The following is a 17,140-nucleotide window of genomic DNA, read 5'->3' on the forward strand; positions in this document are numbered from 1 at the left end:
TTTGGGTGGGAAGGGACCTCAAAGCCCATCCAGTGCCACCCCTGCCATGGGCAGGGACACCTTCCACCAGCCCAGGCTGCTCCAACCTGGCCTTGGACACTTCCAGGGATCCAGGGGCAGCCACAGCTTCTCTGGGCAACCTGGGCCAGGGCCTCCCCACCCTCCCAGCCACGAATTCCTTCCCAATATCCCACCTAAATTTACCTTCCTTTAACCAGTCACACTCACAGCCCCATCCCTGTGAAAATACCCAAAAAACAGTCTATTGAGCTGATTATTGCTGTCCAAGTCACTCCAGAAATCAGGAGGGGAGATGACCAGACTCTCCAAGAACACATTAAAAGTTCCTGGATATTTATTCTCACCCCATATCCCAACAAACCCACCAGTCCCTCTCTCAGTTTATCCCTGACTTATAAACCTGCCAAGGGTTTTGTGGGATTAATCCTGCCTGGTTTACCTCGAGCATCCAGATGGGGAGGCTAAAAGTGATCTCAGGCAATAAAGCCCAAGTACCTCAGGTAAATATTGCTCTTAAAAAGCCATTTACAAGGTCGACAATGCCCAGCAACACCTTAAATAAAACAAAGCACCTCATTGTGTGGAATGGTCTGGAAGGGGGGGAAAAAATAAGTCAATACACCAGGGCTCTGAAACCCAGAGCAATCCCCTCCATTTATCCAAATTCAGCCCCAGCACATCAATCCTCCTCAAGTCTCCTCCAGTTCCAGGAGGTTTGCACAGCAGCAGAACTCCTCAAACACCCCTTTTTCCCCCATAAAAGGCTTTTTGTGTTACAATAGTTTATTTTTCCTTAAGTAGTTCTTAAAGAGAGACTTTAAACTTAAGGAGATCTCAAAGAAAACACGGTCCCTGCACGGTAGGAGCCCTCAGAGGGGTTGTTCTCATCTCCAACGCTCGTGAAATGGTTACTGGAGCTTTGCTAGATAAGCAATTAACTCCCCAATTAATAATAATATTTTGTATGCAACTGGGTTCTTATTTGAATAAGCAATTATGTGAAGTTCCTTTGATTCCAAATTAGTACCAAAAACATCCTGGCATGGATGGAAATTGTTCCAGAAGGGTTTGTTTAGATCCAAGCTCTCTGTACGTGCAGAACAGAGCACACCCCTGGCACAGAATTTAGGAGAGTAACTCATAAAAAAAATAAATCCCTGCCCAGGGTTCCAATGAAGATGTTTCCCCCTTCTTTGAAGGCTCTGGAAAACATCCACCTGGCTGAAATAGGAGCAGGGGACAGGACTCCAGTGCCTTGGAGGACACTTGTGCTGAGGGTGCTGCTTTTAACCAGCATAAATCATATTTATAAATAATATAATACAATATATAGTAAAGATAATACAATAATAAATAATATAATACAAAAGCCACAATTCTGTGATCCTTGGAGGATAATTGAGATAAGAGAATCCCCAGGGGAGCTGAAGGCAACAGGTACATGTTGACAGCACAGAAAATGGGATTCCAGGCTGTTCTGGGGAATTAACTGGGAATATGTGACCACCAGCCCCTCCAGATCCCACAGAGCCATCCCTGCCATTCCCAGCAGGACCAGGCATACCCAGAGCTCCCTCTGCCCCTGCCCATCCCTGTCCAGCTCCCTGGATTTCCCCGAGCTGTTCTGGCTGACTGGAATCCCAGCTCTCTGAGCAGGGCAGTTCCAGCCTCTCCTTCCCTGTTCCCTCCCTGCTTCCAGAGGCTCCAGCAGCCCCTCGGGAACTGCCAACAAATCCCAGGCTGCCCAGGCCATGGAGACACAGAGAGCAGGGAGGGAGGGCTGGTTATCCTGGAATCAAACTGGTTTGGGATGGAAGGGACCTCAAAGCCCACTCAGTGCCACCCCTGCCATGGACAGGGACACCTTCCACCAGCCCAGGTTGCTCCAACCTGGCCTTGGACACTTCCAGGGATCCAGGGGCAGCCACAGCTTCTCTGGGATATCCATTCCAGTCCCTCCCCACCCTCCCAGCCAGGAATTCCTTCCTAATCTCCCATCTCTCCCTGCCCTCTGGCAGTGGGAAGCCATTCCCTGTGTCCTGTCCCTCCATGCCTTGTCCCCAGTCCCTCTCCATGTTTCTTGTAGCCCCCTCCAGGTCACAGTCAGGTCACTCTGAGGCTTCTCCTCTCCAGGCTGAACATTCCCATTTCCCAGCCTTTCCTCCCAGCAGAGCTGCTCCATGCTCTGATCATCCCCACAGACCCACAGTGTCTGTGGCACCAAACCCCTCTGACCAACACACAACCACCCTCTTGCTTTTCCCCTCTCAACGCCCTTTCCTCTCACTTTTGTCACTGAAGTTGAATCCCATCCAAAAGCACAAGACAAAAGCCCTGGACAGTGCAAGGATTTAGAGTGAGGAAAAAACCCAGAAGTGAACACAACAAGTTCCCAAGGGTATTTTTTTGTGACAAATATGACTGAGAAAAAGAAGAGAACTTTATTTTGGCAGCTTCCTCCACAGACCAGAAGATGCTCCTTAATTTCCTGCAAATAATTCTTATTATTTGCACCACAAAGCACCAGTGATATACGAAGACCTGGACCACAAACTCCACTCCCAACTGGACATTTCCCTCTGCAATTAATGCTTTTGATTCTACCCAAACAGAACTTGACAAGAATTAGGTTCCCTCAATTTCAGTCTTGACTCATATATTGAATTTTTTTTTAAAACATATCCCATTTGACTGGAATTGGGTCTGGAAATGCCTCCTCCCTGTCAGGGGAGCTGCACAACATCCCAATGAGCTCGTTTAGAGAAGCAGGAGGCTGACTGTGGGTCAAGAAAATCACTCTTAGACACCACTGGCTCACTGTAACTGCTCAGCAAATAAATCATAGTTCATTACTGGCGCTCTCTGAATCCCAAATAGAAATTACAAGCTGCAAAGACTGAGAAACCCTTATTGTTTTCAATCTTTAAACCCCAGGAAAAGGTCACTGAGGTAATTGCTGCAAGAAAAGATCACAGGTCAGGAGAAATGTTTTTTTTTTCTTTTTTTTAGCTTGAAATGATGAGGAAAAAGAGCTTGCACTGTGATGAATTAAAGAGTGTATTTAATCCCATCTCCAATTCCCACCAAATATTGCATAGATGGAAATTCCAGTTGTGAAAATCGACCCTTGTGGGTCTCATTCAATCAGGGGGGAGCAGATGGTGCTTTGGGGGGGAGCAAGGTGTCCTGTGCTGGGACAACCAATGTTGTCAGAGGTGTCCAGGCACTCCTTAGTCCCATTTTCTTCGGGATTTTAAGATGCTCTAGTACAGAACTGGTGACAGCCACAGACACAGGGTACAGCCAATACCCAGGGACAGAAAACATGAGTGCAGAGGGAGGATTCCAAACTTTAAAACACCTCATGTTGTCAGAGAAGCTCATTTGTTGAGCAGCTTTGGACTAAACTGGGCTGGAATGAGATGATCCTTAAGGTCCCTTCCAAACCAAACTGTCCTGTGATCCTACACAGGAATTATTTAAGGGATCCTTGGATACACCAACAAGCCTGAGCCAAAGGCAACAACAAATGAAAACTTGTGAGAAAAACACTTGCTCGGGTTCCAGGGGCTGCCTGAAATAAGAGATTGGTTTTAATATCATCAGTTTTCATTTTCACCTTTACTTTTCATGAGCTGTAATTTGGTTTCATGACAACCAATTATTGTCCCCAGCAAAGCTAGAGAATAAAAGAAGTTAGAAGTGTCTGATGTTATTAAACCAGAAGTCAGGCTAAACGTGACTCAAGCAAGAATTAACCCCCCTGAGGTCAGATCCAGGCACAGTCACACAGAGTTTGGCACCTCAGTTGTCCAGGCTCCCTCTGGGGGGGTTTTTTGAGACAACCATTCCCCGCTCTCCTGACCCTGCAGGGACCTGGCTGTGCTGGATTTCCTTCCTTCCCTGGAACACAAGTGGCCACTGAGAACCCAGCTCAGATCCCCAGGTGATGTTCCCTCCTCACTCCCATTCCTGGGGATGGGATCAGGGCAGAGGGATGGGCAGTCCCCACGTAAGGAAAAGCCAGGCTGGGAGAGCTGGGGGGTTCACCTGGAGAAGAGAAGGATCCAGGGAATGCTGAGAGCCCCTTGCAGGGGTTCCAAGAGAGCTGGAGAGGGACTGGGGACAAGGGATGGAGGGACAGGACACAGGGAATGGCTTCCCACTGCCAGAGGGCAGGGGTAGGTGGGATAATGGGAAGGAATTCGTGGCTGGGAGGGTGGGGAGGCCCTGGAATAGAATTCCCAGAGAAACTGTGGCTGCCCCTGGATCCCTGGAAGTGTCCAAGGCCAGGTTGGAGCAACCTGGGCTAGTGGAAGGTATCCCTGCCCATGGCAGGGGGTGGGACTGGCTGGGCTTTGAGGCCCCTTCCATCCCAAACCATTCCATGAATCCATGACAGCTGCAGCCCCAGGTGTTTCTGCTCTGGATAACACCAGGTCACCCCACCCAGCCCAGCTGGGGCTCCTTAGCTCTAATTGGGGTGTGGTGCTTTCAGCCCTCCCACAGCCCCTGCAAGGCTCCCAAAAATCCAGCACCAAACCCAGACCTGCAAGAGCAGGATTTTACATCCCAGTCCTTCCCTCTGGAGAAGGGAAGCTCCTTTGTGCTGCTGCCACCACGGAGAGGGGCTGGGGATGTGCTGCAGCAAACTGCTCCCAACAAGATAAACCAAACAACTGCTGCCTTCTTCCAGTCAGAACACACCCCAAAACACCTCTCACCCCTGCAGCTTTGTTTGCAGCAAACACAGACTCCCTGGAATTGGAAACACAGGAACCAGAATTCCCACTCAGTCCAAACTCCAGAGCCCAAGCACTGGGTCAGCACGTGCTCCTCAGCACAGACCCATGAGAGCACACCCAGCTCCAGCCATCCACCCCAGCAGGGAATTCCTGAGGAACACTCAGCATCACTTCTGGCATCCTGGGGAGAGGCACCTTCCCCCCAGCCCTCCCCAGCACTGCATTTGCCTCCTGAATTATGAAAAGCAAACCCATTTTCACCGCACTGAAGTCATTGCTGGAGGGGGACTCATCCCGAGGACCCAGCACAGTCCCAGGCTGGGTGAGCCACAGGCTCAGCAGCGCTTTGAGATCCTCCAGGAACAAAGAAAGCACCAAGGATAACATTCCAAGGTGCCTGCCTTAATTCCAGGGAAGAAGAGCTGTAATACCCAAATTGCACCTGAACCTGCCACTGAAAACACCAACACAACACCCACAACAGCAAGAGATGAGTGCTGGGGCAGCTCAGCCTCCCCCCTCAGTAAATCCAAGCATTCCTTTTTCCCTGGCACATAACGAGGAAAGCTGAAGTGCCAGGGAAGCAGCAGGAGAAAACTCGGTCACAAACGGTAAATAAACCAACAAATAAAGGCACAAAAAGCACAGAGCACTCACCAGGGCCAGCAGAGAGGACCAAACCCCTACCACGGCAGCTCTCCCACTCCTCCGGGGCACAGCACCAGCCCGGCCCCACCCTCCTTATATGGGCTCCTTAATTACAACTGCAAACACCTGGGTTTAATTACCAGGCAGAGCTCAGTTATGGAGCCCCTGCTGCAGCTGAGCACCCAGAGACACCCAGCAGGACACCCAGGGGGTGCTGAGCACCCCCTGACACTCAGGACCCCCTGGGATGTTCAGCACGTCCAGGTTGCTCACAGAGCTCCAAATATTTTCCTGGTGTCCGACAGATAAAGGGTGGGTGTGTTCTGTGGGGACTCTTGGAACACACTTCCCTTTTCAGGGTGAAAATCCTTGTCAGTGCTCAGAATTCCCAGCAAGAGGGAGGGCCTGGGGAAAGGAAAACAAAGGGAAAATCACCAGTAAAAAGGGGCCATCCCAATTCAGCAGGTGGGGAAACAAAGGTACAAGGACAATAATCCACACTCAGGGGCCTCCTGTGGTTCGGGAGGGGCTGGAATTCCAGAGTGCCCTATTGAGAAGCCACTGATCTCCCGTGCCAGGAGAGCCTATGGCTCTGCCAGGAATTTTTTAAATGAATTTTTTAAAAAATGACCATTCCTGGTTGCCTGGGAGTGGTTTTGGGGCACGTGAAGTTGGTTTTTTACCCTGAGGGGTCAATGCCTCTGGGAGTGCTCAGATTAACTCATCCCACAAATTCCAAGTTAAATGTGGTCTCTGTTATTGCTGGGGTCAGAATTTGATGAAACAAGTTTTGTGTTTGCTGATGAGGGGAGTTGATCCCAGTGGAACTGGGAGATGCCCCATCCCTGGAATTGCTCAAGGCCAGGTTGGATGGGCTTTGAGCAATGCTAACGGGTATTTTTTCCCCAAAGTGCACTATTTTTACAGTCCCTGCAGACACTGGATATCAGGATGCAATAAACCCCGCTGGAAGCAGTGGAGAGGAGCTTCCCAAGGAACACCCACCAGATCCATTCTGTCCCTCAAAGCTCTTCCCAATGTCCCATTTGTGCCCACAGACAAAAACTTCGGGCTGCTCCCAAAACTCGTGTCTCCCAGTTTGTGTGTGGGAAGGCAGCCAAGGTGTAAATGAGTCCATGCTAGTGCAGAGTCACACCTGCAGCTCCTACAGAGGATGATTAGCTAATTGCAGTTAATTACTTTGCAAACAAAGCACCCGGACCCGACAAAGCGTCATAACGAGCCGGGTTTTGTCACTTCGTGTCTAACAGGGTAATAAGGCCCCAGCTATTCCCCTACAACTGGTTCTTTGTTTGCTTTACAGGCTGATACCTGCTGATAAAACGCTTTACTTTCAAGTGATAAATTATCTTAATTAACTTTAATTGTTTGCAGGCGAATTTATGCAAATGGGGCCGTTTCAGGAGTAGAGGTGGGACTGTGGCTTGGGAGATGGCAAAGGAACACTTGACCTTGTTCAGATCAGTGGGGCTTTAATTCTTTAAAATAAGAACACGAGGCCTGGGGTGAGGTGGGACAGCAGCTGGAATGGGAGGGGAAATACAATCATGGATTGTTTTCCCAGCCTTTCCCTGAAGGATCAGAGACTGCTTTGGGTTGGAAGAGACCTTAAAGATCATCTCATCCCCCCCCCTGCCATGGGCAGGGACACCTTCCACTAGCCCAGGCTGCTCCAGGCCCCTTCCAGCCTGGCCTTGGACACTTCCAGGGATGGGGATTCCCAGAGAAAGACTTCCCTTCTTTTGCCTTTATTCCTGCCTGTGATTCCCCCCCCACTGCAGCAGTGCATCCATCCATCCAGAGCATTTCCCAGGAGCCAGGTGTGCCATGGGGTGACTGAAAGGTTTTCCAAGAGCCAGGACAACCAGGAAGCCAAAATCCAGTGGGGCTGGAGTGGGTCCTGCTGCTGCTGCTGTGACATCCCGTGTCCCTCAGTGTTCCTGGTGGAACTGGATTGTCCTCCTGGAGCAGCTGGAGGAAAACAAAAGAAGGATAAGCTGATCAGAAATAAATCCTGGCCCCCAGAAAAACGTGCCATGAATTTACACCACCCCTTCCACGTCCTCAGCTCCTCCTGGATGTCTCATTCCTGCTTTTATTGCTTGGGAGGGGGAAAAAATGAGGTTACTGTGAGCAGCCTTGGTCTAGTGGAAGGTGTCCCTGCCCATGGCAGAGGGGGGAACAGGATGAGTATTGATTCCTATCATAACATGGAAGGATTGGGGTTGGAAGGCACCTTAAAAACCACCTAGTTCCAACCCCCTGCCAAAATGCCACCACCCAAATCCCTGTGGGGAGCTCGGACCCTTTCCCACCCCTAGAGCCACATCCCCCTCAAATGCCAGGGTCCCCCAGCACTGCCACAGTCTGCACACGGGAATTAGTGCAGGAAGGTTGAGAGCTGGGGGGTTGATTCATTTTTTTCCACAGAAGGCAAAACACCCAGAAAACTTCAGGCCAGGGAGCTGCGTGTCCAGGCCACAGCTGGCCACAAATCAGGGACAGTTGAAAAATGCTGATAATGAACTGCAGGGATGACCCAGCACCCCTGAAGGGACATGGGGCATGACCCGGGCACCCAAAGCAGGACTGCCCTAATTAGGCACTGCCCTGGGGAGAGAGGGTCAGGGCATTGCCATGGCAACCAGAGTCCACACTCTGCCTGGAGCAGCCCTGGGAAGCAGGATCACAGTCATTCAGGCTGGAAAAGAGCTCTGAGATCCCAGAGTGCAGCTGCCAACTGGCACTGCCCAGCCCAGCACTGCTTCAGCTCCCAGCTCCCTGCACTTCCCAGGGAGGAGCAGTTCATCACCAGTTCCTGGTGCAACTCCCCTTCAAGTCTTTGGGCAGTTTATGGTTTCTTATCCCCCTGGTTTGACTTGTAACTGGGAGATGCCACCACCACTCCCTTTTCCCATTTGATTTTCAGGCAGACAGCATTAAAGCCCCAGATTTCATTTCTGAAGTCAGCTTGCAGTTCAATCTACTGGGAACACAGTTGTTTGTTTGCTGCTTCCCCGGGTCAGCACCTCCTCTGCTGTTGTTTCAAGGTTGACAGTGATTTAAACTCGGTGTATTTTCACAAGCTGAGCCTAATCTGGGGGATAAATCATCCCGAGGGACATTTATTCCTGCCTGTCATTTCTCAGGAAGGTGCTCTTAGGGCTGGGCTCGGAACAATGTGCAGTTCCTAAATTTGCTGCTGCTGTCTTGTGGAGGCCCCAGGTTTTAATGAGCTGTGAGAGGCAGGAGGGATGGAGCAGATGCAGGTGAGCAGAGCACAACTGCTGCCCCTCACTCAGGACCACGGCAGTGGGCTCTCTCATGAATAGAAGGAATTCTGCACTGTAACTGCTCCCCTGCTTTGTAGAGTCTGGGTGAACTGGGCTCACTGGACACCCGTGAGTGGGACACACAGCCTGTCATCCCCTCCTGGGAGGGAGCCCCTGGATCTGGGCTCTTCACCAGCACAGCACAGAATCCCAGGATCCCTGAGGCTGGCAAAGCCCTCCCAGCCCATGGATCCCCCTGTGCCCGATGCCCACCTCGTCCCCCAGCCCAGAGCACTGAGTGCCACGGCCAGGCCTTCCTGGGACACCTCCAGGGCTGGGCACTCCAAAGTTGGGAATCTAGAAAAGGCTTCTTAAGGTTTCCCATCACATCCTGACGTGGATCCCTGCCCCATTCCCTATGTTCTTCCGTGGCCCAGGTCCTGTGAAGCCACAGGAATTGCCCTGCAGGTGCTCTGAGGGTCTGTCCCACCTCCCTCCCTGGTCCTGCTTCAGGCTCAGCCCCAGCTGCCAAGTTTATCCTCTCTCAGACCTCAGTGGAGCTTTGCCACAGACACATCCTCCAGGGAACAATGACACCAGCAACAGCATTAAAGGCAGGAAAAGCCACTGATTTCAGTTATTTGTCAGGCTGGGTGCAATCTCCCAGCTGTGCTGCAGCCCCAGCACAGACAGGCCAAGCCTTTGTGTGCCACCCTTGACATGCCTGAGTCGATGACATTAAATGCCAATGGAAGGATTTCTTGTATTATTTTAATAGCACAAAGCAAGAGTTCCTTGTCCAAATCCCATTAATAACCACTTTGAAAGTGGAGCCTGCAAAGCCCATTAAATCCAGACAGATATATTTTAGGCAAAAGCTAAAACTGTTTGAACTTTGCCGTGTCTGAGAGGGCACTTTAATTGAGCAGCAAACAGAGCATTTCTAATCCAGCCCAGATGAGAAAAGAGGGAGCAGAAAGGACACACTTTGAAAGGAGAAGGAAAATAAATAGCAGAGAGGAGCAGTGTCCTGGAGAGGAGCACCAGGAGAGCAGGGATGCAGGGATGGAGACACCAGGACCAGAACAGTGTCAGGTCAGACCCTTCTGAGAGGGGATGGGATCAGACTTTACCTTCCCCATGAGGGTGGGGAGGGACTGGAATGGATATCCCAGAGGAGCTGTGGCTGCCCCTGGATCCCTGCAAGTGTCCAAGGCCGGGTTGGAGGGGGCTTGGAGCAGCCTGGGCTGGTGGAAGGTGTCCCTGCCCATGGCAGGGGGTGGGATGGGATGGGCTTTGAGGTCCCTTCCAACCCAATTTGTTCCATGATTCTCTTTTCCTATGAAATCAAGGAATTAGCAGTGGGAATCTAACCTAAAGTATGAGCATCCATTTTAGTCCACAGCCTCATTTTGCTCTGATATCACTGACCAAAACTGTCCCAGAGGGTGGGATCCAGGGAAGGTCTGAGCTCCCCACAACAGTCCTGGCTGTTCCACAGGTCTCCACAGAGGTGGCTGAACATTCCCTGACTAAACCCCGTCACTTCAGCCACACTCAGAGGAAAAAAAGGATCCAAATGGCTGGGAGGGAACAGGAGTTCAAATGAAAACTCCAGCTGCAAAGACCCAGAGCTGGAGAGGGAGGAGAGATGAAAGTTCCTCTTCAAGCCCGGGCTCTCCATGAGGAATTCACTCTGGTTTATCGGAGCAGACACGGATATTTCCCATTTCAAACCAAACTACCTCAAAGCTTGGATGGGAACCTTCAGGTTCTGAGCAAGAGCTGGGGTGGGAAAGTAAAAGAACAACAAAACAAAGGAAATCTTTATGGAAAATTGGTGATACCCTTTCCAGCATCCTGGGAATGCGTATTGGGAAATATTCAAAAGGGCCACTGTATTCAAAAATTCAGGAGCCAGTTTTTGCCTCTGAAGCTGCTCTGCTGCAGGGGCTTGGCAGGGAGCCAGAGGGGGGGGAATATCCCTCTCAGTTTGTGCCTCTCCTCCTCCCAGCCAGGGTGGGAATGGGGATTCCAGAGGAGATGGATGCTCTGGTGCCACACAAGTGATGTGGTGCTCTGGTGACCCCACACGAGATGTAACAGGTACCCCATGGAACCATCCAGCATTTCTGGACAGGCCTCAGAAATCCCGTGTGATTTTGGCTCTGGAAGAGAACCCCCAGCCCAGAGCAATTCCCACATTCCCGACACAGCAGCGGGGAAGGGCCGTGCCAGGGAGAGACCGGGAATGCTGAGCCGGATCCTTCCACACCCCAGCCCCTCCCAGAGCACGTTGCAAAGGCTTTGAAGCCAAATGGCAGATTCCCTGTGGCTCATCAACATTCCCTGGAACTCTCCCCTCGTTAATTTGTTGGCAAAATCCTGCAAACTTGACAAGAAGCACAGGGCAGGAGTCAAACGCTGCAGCCCGGGTGATTTCTGGGGAGATGTTAAATCTGCAAGAGAACAGCCTCTCCATAACCTCAGAGATTAAAAAGATGGGGAGTATTTTGCTGTAATTGGTCTTATTCCTATTTGTGCTGCATTTATGAATAATATTAACTCACACAATTGGAGACATATGGTTGGGAGAAAATTAAAAAGTTACAGAGAGAAAATTAGCTGTGGGGATGTTTGGCGTGTCTGGGAGATTTTCTTGGGAGGTTTCAAATCATAAATCTCTTTTTTTAGCTGCACATAAAAGCCAAGACAGGTTTTTAAGATGGAAAATTGTTTTTCTCATTCTCCTGGCACAAGAATGGCCACTGATGGCACTGTCAAGTGTTGGACAAGGCACTCAGGGACAGGGTGGCATTGTTGGGGTGTCTGTGCTCCACCTTCATCCTTCCCTCCCTCCAGGGATTTATCCACAGGGATAAGACCCTGGGTCTCCTCCAGGCTCAGAAGGATGCTCCAGCCCCTTTATAGCACTTCCCATGGAATCACAGGATGATAGGATGGTTTGGGTTGGAAGGGACCTTCTAAAGGTCATCTGGTCCAGCCCCCTGCCATGGGCAGGAGAAAACTATCCAAAAAAGGGTACTTAAGGGCAAAGCAGGGCAGGAATTTCATTGAAGTGATACATTTACCTGGATTCTGCTAAACTCCAAGAGCCAGGAGTCACCCCAGCAGAGAGATGAACCCCAGCACAAGCCCTGGCTGGCTGTGCCCTCTTCCACCCCCCACTGAAGGGAAATTTCCTCGGGCTGTGTCATCTGCCCTGGAACAGGAATTGTTCTCCAAAGGGCACTTTGGAAAACAGACCCAGCCCTGTTTAGGGACCTCAATTCTCTTTGTGCTCCTCTAAGCTGAATGAAATGAGGTTTCAGGGTCCTCAAACAATACAATTAATGCCATTACAACAGAGTGCTTTGCAGTAACGACCTGGTGCTGGAATGGAATTGCCTTTCTGGGGCTAATGGGAATTCTTGCATTTCTAATGGGGCACATTTAGTGCAGACATATGTTTTAGAGGCTCTCTCCCATTTGTAAATATTGCAAGGTGTTTATTCCAGGGGTGGGATGCAGCTTTCCCCACAGCCCAGCTGGTTTTCCTGGTGCGTGTCCAGCAGCGCTTCCCCGGGATCCATTTGTGACTTTTCCAAGCTTTCCCCCCCTCCTGCTGCCCAGAAGCTGGAGGAGGTTTAATAATAGATAATAACTCATGTAGCATTACCATGATTAAGTGCTCCAGCAAAAGCTCTGCCGAGTTCAAATGACCAGAGATGTAAATCCAGAAGGGACAGCTCCACTTTTCTCAGCTCACTGCACTGACTTCTCCAAGCATCCACTTTGTCTCCCTCGTACCCTGGGGGTTGTCTCAGAAGTTCTTCTGTTTCTCCTCTAACTGCCCTTCCCTAAAACACACCACGCTCCTCAATTCCATCTCCTGATCCCTCCCCTCAAATAACAGCTCAGCAGGAGTTATTTTGCAGTCTCAGATGACACCAAAGTCCCTGGTCCTGGGGACATCTCCCCTGTCCCTGTGCTGCCCCAGGGCTGCTCTCCTGTGCCATGTTCTCACCCAAAACAGAGGCTGTCTCCCCATGGGATGGTGCAGCAGGTCCAGGAATAGCCATCAGAACTTGTGTCCCTCCTGCTGGAATTCACAGGAACAAATGCACAGGGACATGGAGTCCTCAGCCGGGTCACTGCTGCTCCTGCTGGTGCTGCTGGATCATGGGACCATGGAATGGTTTGGGTGGGAAGGGACCTTAAAAGCCATCCAGTGCCACCCCTGCCATGGGCAGGGACACTTCCCACTAGCCCAGGTTGCTCCAGACTGGCCTTGGACACTTCCAGGGATCCAGGGGCAGCCACAGCTTCTCTGGGCAACCTGGGCCAGGGCCTGCCCACCCTCCCAGCCAGGAATTCCTTCCCAATATCCCATCTCTCCCTGCCCTCTGGCAGTGGGAAGCCATTCCCTGTGTCCTGTCCCTCCATGCCTTGTCCCCAGTCCCTCTCCAGCTCTCCTGGAGCCCCTTTAGGCCCTGCCAGGGGCTCTCAGCTCTCCCTGGAGCCTTCTCTTCTCCAGGGGACCCCCCAGCTCTCCCAGCCTGGCTCCAGAGCAGAGGGGCTCCACCCTGGGAGCATCTCCGTGGCCTCCTCTGGGCTCTCTCCAGCAGCTCCACATAGTTATGTCAGCACATTCCCAAAACCTGGGATGTATCCATCCATCCCTCCATCCCTCCATCCCATTGCATGGGTAACAGTGGGATCCCCCACACTGGTGTAACCAGTGCAGCCACAGCCACAGTCACAGCATTCAGGAGACCCAAATAAGACTTTCCCTACAGGAACAGCCCAGCCTCCCTAAAATCCCCATTCCTGTCTGGTGATGAGGGAGGACCCTGGAGGACCCTTCACTAAACAAAGGCAGAGCCACTCTGCAGTGCCCTTCTCCACTGAGAGTGCCCAGCTGGGCACCTTTGCTGGCTCCCAGCCAGAAGAATTCCCTCCTAAAGGGAAGAGGATTCCCAGGCAAACAGGAGCAAGGGCAGTCTCAGCTAATGGGGGTGAGGCCTTGCAAGTCCCCCAGTCTCAGTGTCATTAGTGAACATGTTGTAGCAAAGCCGAGGAGAAACGATGGACAGGCGGGGCGTGACCTCCTCGTGGAGGCTCAGGATCAGGATAATTAGTGGACTCATTACCCCTTCCCCAGCACAGACCTGTCTCCTTTTCATCCTGTGCCTTGGTACCAAACCAGGCACCTTCTGGTAAAACAAAATGTCAGCAAATGAAGGTCACAAAGCAGGAAAAGCTGCTGCACACACTCTGTGAAATCACTGCCACCCCGAGGTCACCTCAGCACAGCTGCTCCTTTGAGGTGGCTGTTTTATGGGATGTGTGATCTCCAGCCCACTCATCCATCATTCCCAGCTCTCCCACCATCCAGCACCAGCCACATTTGAGCCAACACTGATCACCAGAGGCACAAAGAGACCCTGCCCCTGTAACAGGGAATTTGGGTCCTGCTCACACAGGGGGGTCTCTGGCACAACCCACGGGCTCCTGGGGGAGGGGGTATCCAACAAAACTATGGGAAGCCAAAATCAAGATGTCAAATCACTGGAAGTTATCCTGGTTACAAAGTAAAGGTCAGGCTGTGCTTGCTGGGAGCGTTGTTAATGTAAATCAACCTCTCAGGGCACCGAGGGCTCATCAGATCCTGCTCCTGCAGGGAGTGTGGCTGGAACACGGGATCTGGAGTTTTCCACAGGAGGCACAAGGGAGACCTGCTGGGTTACACCGGGTCAGAATGCACAAAGGGAATGCTTGGAAGACAAAGGGGGGTTTTGCTTTGCATTTTTTGATTCATTCAAAGAACCAGCTGCAAATCTTTGCCAGAGGGAACCAGAGCTGGGGCCAAAGTAATCCTGGAATGGTTTGGGTTGGAAAGGACCTCAAAGCCCATCCAGTGCCACCCCTGCCATGGGCAGGGACACCTTCCACCAGCCCAGGTTGCTCCAACCTGGCCTTGGACACTTCCAGGGATCCAGGGGCAGCCACAGCTTCTCTGGGAATTCTATTCCAGCCCCTCCCCACCCTCCCAGCCAGGAATTCCTTCCCATCTCATGTGCCCAGCTGGGCTGTAATTAGTGCCCCAATATCCCTTCCCAGGCCCACAGGGACACACCCTGGGCCAACAGTCCTTTGAAGACCAAACTGAAATGTCCTTTTGGCACTTGGGTCCCCCCACGGGGAGGAATTTGCAACCCTTGGTTGTGCTGCACAGAATATCAGACATTTATTAAACATCTGGGGTTGCTGCCCAGCTTTGGGATGACTTTTTCAAGTCTGTACATTGGTGAGAGAGATTTTTTCACACTGAACAGCACTAGGCTGTGAGAGCTGCTGCTTTCCCCTAAATACTGGAAACCAAAGCCAAAAACCCTGAGCAGGTTGAGGTCCCCAAAGCCTTTTTAGGGCTCACCTGTCCAGTGGCTTCACCCACAGCTGAGCTGCTTGGTTTTATTTCCAGCCCATACAGAAGGATTAGACTTAGAAATGGGGGGATGTGTATTTTGGAGCCTCTGAATCATTGTCTGTATCTCTCCAGTGAGAGATTTTGTGTCTTCTTGCCACCTTTCCTCTAAAGGAAGGACAATCAGCAAACCCTTTATATCCATTTCAATAAAATCACCAGCTGGAGACACTGGCAAGGCCATTCCTGAGTTTCTACTGGAACACCGGGGCCTGTGTGAAGCTGTTGGTCCCAATATCTCAAATATTCACAGTTAAATATGAACCCAGAGGGTAAATGCTCATCCTGTGAGCCTAATGATGCTCCTGGAGAGGGGAGGACTTCCTTGAAGAGCTCCTCCATGGAGCTGTTGGAGCAGGATAATGGCATCTCACAGGCTACAATTAGGGAGGGATGTGGAAAAAGGTGTCAAGGAAAGCAATGAAAAGGGCAATTTATTTCTCCTTTTTCTCTCCACGTCTCCCGTGCTCCCTTTAGGCTCAGGTTTCTTCACAAGCAATTCATTCTTGTGACTTGTCATTTTAACAACTGCTCACACTTTTAGAGGACATTTCCAGGGGAAAGAAACCCATGGAAAAAACTGCTGCAAAGCTGCAGTGGAAAACGGGAAACATTTTACTTTTCTCTCCCTTTATCAGTGGCAGAACCATCTCCTGCCAACCAAACCATCTCTCTGTTATTAAATAACTCATTAAGGGCTCAGACAATCCATGGCCTGCAGGGCTGCTTTGTAGGAGCTGAATTCCATCCCTGTTCATTCCTGTCTCTGGGATGGAGAATCTGACAGGAGTAATTTGAGGGTGAAGGAGGAGAAATCTGTTGTCTGTCATAAACTGTGATTAAGGTTTTACCAACCACCACTGGATTCTTATATTTTTGGGAGAAACACATCCATATATACTTTAACCACCACGAGGGCTCTGTCCTGTGGCACAGGGTGGGAGATGAGCTTTGCTGACTCCTTTGGTGCCCTGACAAATTCAATGTCCTTAAAGCCTCCTCCTGTTGAGCACAAAGGCCACAAAGCTTTTATTATACCCTTAAAAATGAAAGACACTGTGATGCCTTGTTTTTTCATATTCTGTACATCCCCTGAGGTTTAAAATTGACTTGTGGATCCCAGTTATTCCAAGTAAACCCCTTTCAGGCTGTTTTCTGAGGAAGTTTCTTATATGTGAGCCTTTCCTACCTCTTACAGGTCAAATGGAGCAAGGCCTCCTCTTACACAGCATCATCTCCCATCTGTCTGGTTCCATGTCAGTCAGAAACTTCAGGTCTTTTTCCAAGTCTTCAGGGGCCCAAGACTGTGGAATTCAATGCAAATGGAAAAGCTCAATTCTCTGGAAAATCATGGACATCATGGAGCCCCAGCCCCACATCCCTCCTGGCCCCCAGATAAAAACCCAATGGTTTGGGTTGGAAGGGACCTCAAAGCCCATCCCATTCCACCCCCTGCCATGGGCAGGGACACTTCCCACCATCCCAGGTTGCTCCAAACCCTGTCCAACCTGGCCTGGAAATCCTTTAGAGCCAAGGGCTGCAGGTTCATGAACAACCAGGAGCCTAAAAGAGAGTTTTGGGGGAAATGTGTGTGTGCAAGTGAAGGAATAAAGAATGGGGATAGAGACCACCAGGAAAGCTGCATGGAAGCACCAGGATAAATGTAATTAAGGAAACCAGGGAATCCCAAAGAAAGGAGAAACTGAAGAATAATCCCACAAAGTGCATCAGAGACCAGAAGAAGCTGGGTAAGTCCATGAGTGAGTAAAGATCAAACAGGGACCGTGAGAGCGGGCCCAGGAGTCAGGGAGAAGGGAAGAAGGATTTGGGAAGGTTTGGGAAGGGAAGGTTTGGGAAGGGAAGGGAAGGCAGACTGGCAGTGGGGCTGCATGAAGGGGGATGAGAGTGCCCTGGAATTCCAGGAGCACAGGGAGCTGGGAGCACGG

General features: G+C 50.9%; 1 protein-coding gene across 1 annotated transcript in view; it reads right to left on the reverse strand.

The window, feature by feature from the left end:
* Positions 1-1,823: 1,823 nt before the first annotated feature.
* Positions 1,824-17,140, reverse strand: part of FANCM (FA complementation group M) — a 137,364-nt gene continuing 122,047 nt past the window's right edge. The window contains exon 25 of the mRNA XM_051772074.1: positions 1,824-1,842. The gene's annotated coding sequence lies outside the window, so the exon portion shown is untranslated. The remainder of the gene's footprint in view (positions 1,843-17,140) is intronic.

Source organism: Manacus candei, unplaced genomic scaffold (assembly GCF_025592945.1).
Source record: "Manacus candei isolate 608988 ecotype Guabito, Panama unplaced genomic scaffold, ASM2559294v1 h1tg000150l, whole genome shotgun sequence".
In the NCBI taxonomy this organism is placed as follows: domain Eukaryota; kingdom Metazoa; phylum Chordata; class Aves; order Passeriformes; family Pipridae; genus Manacus; species Manacus candei.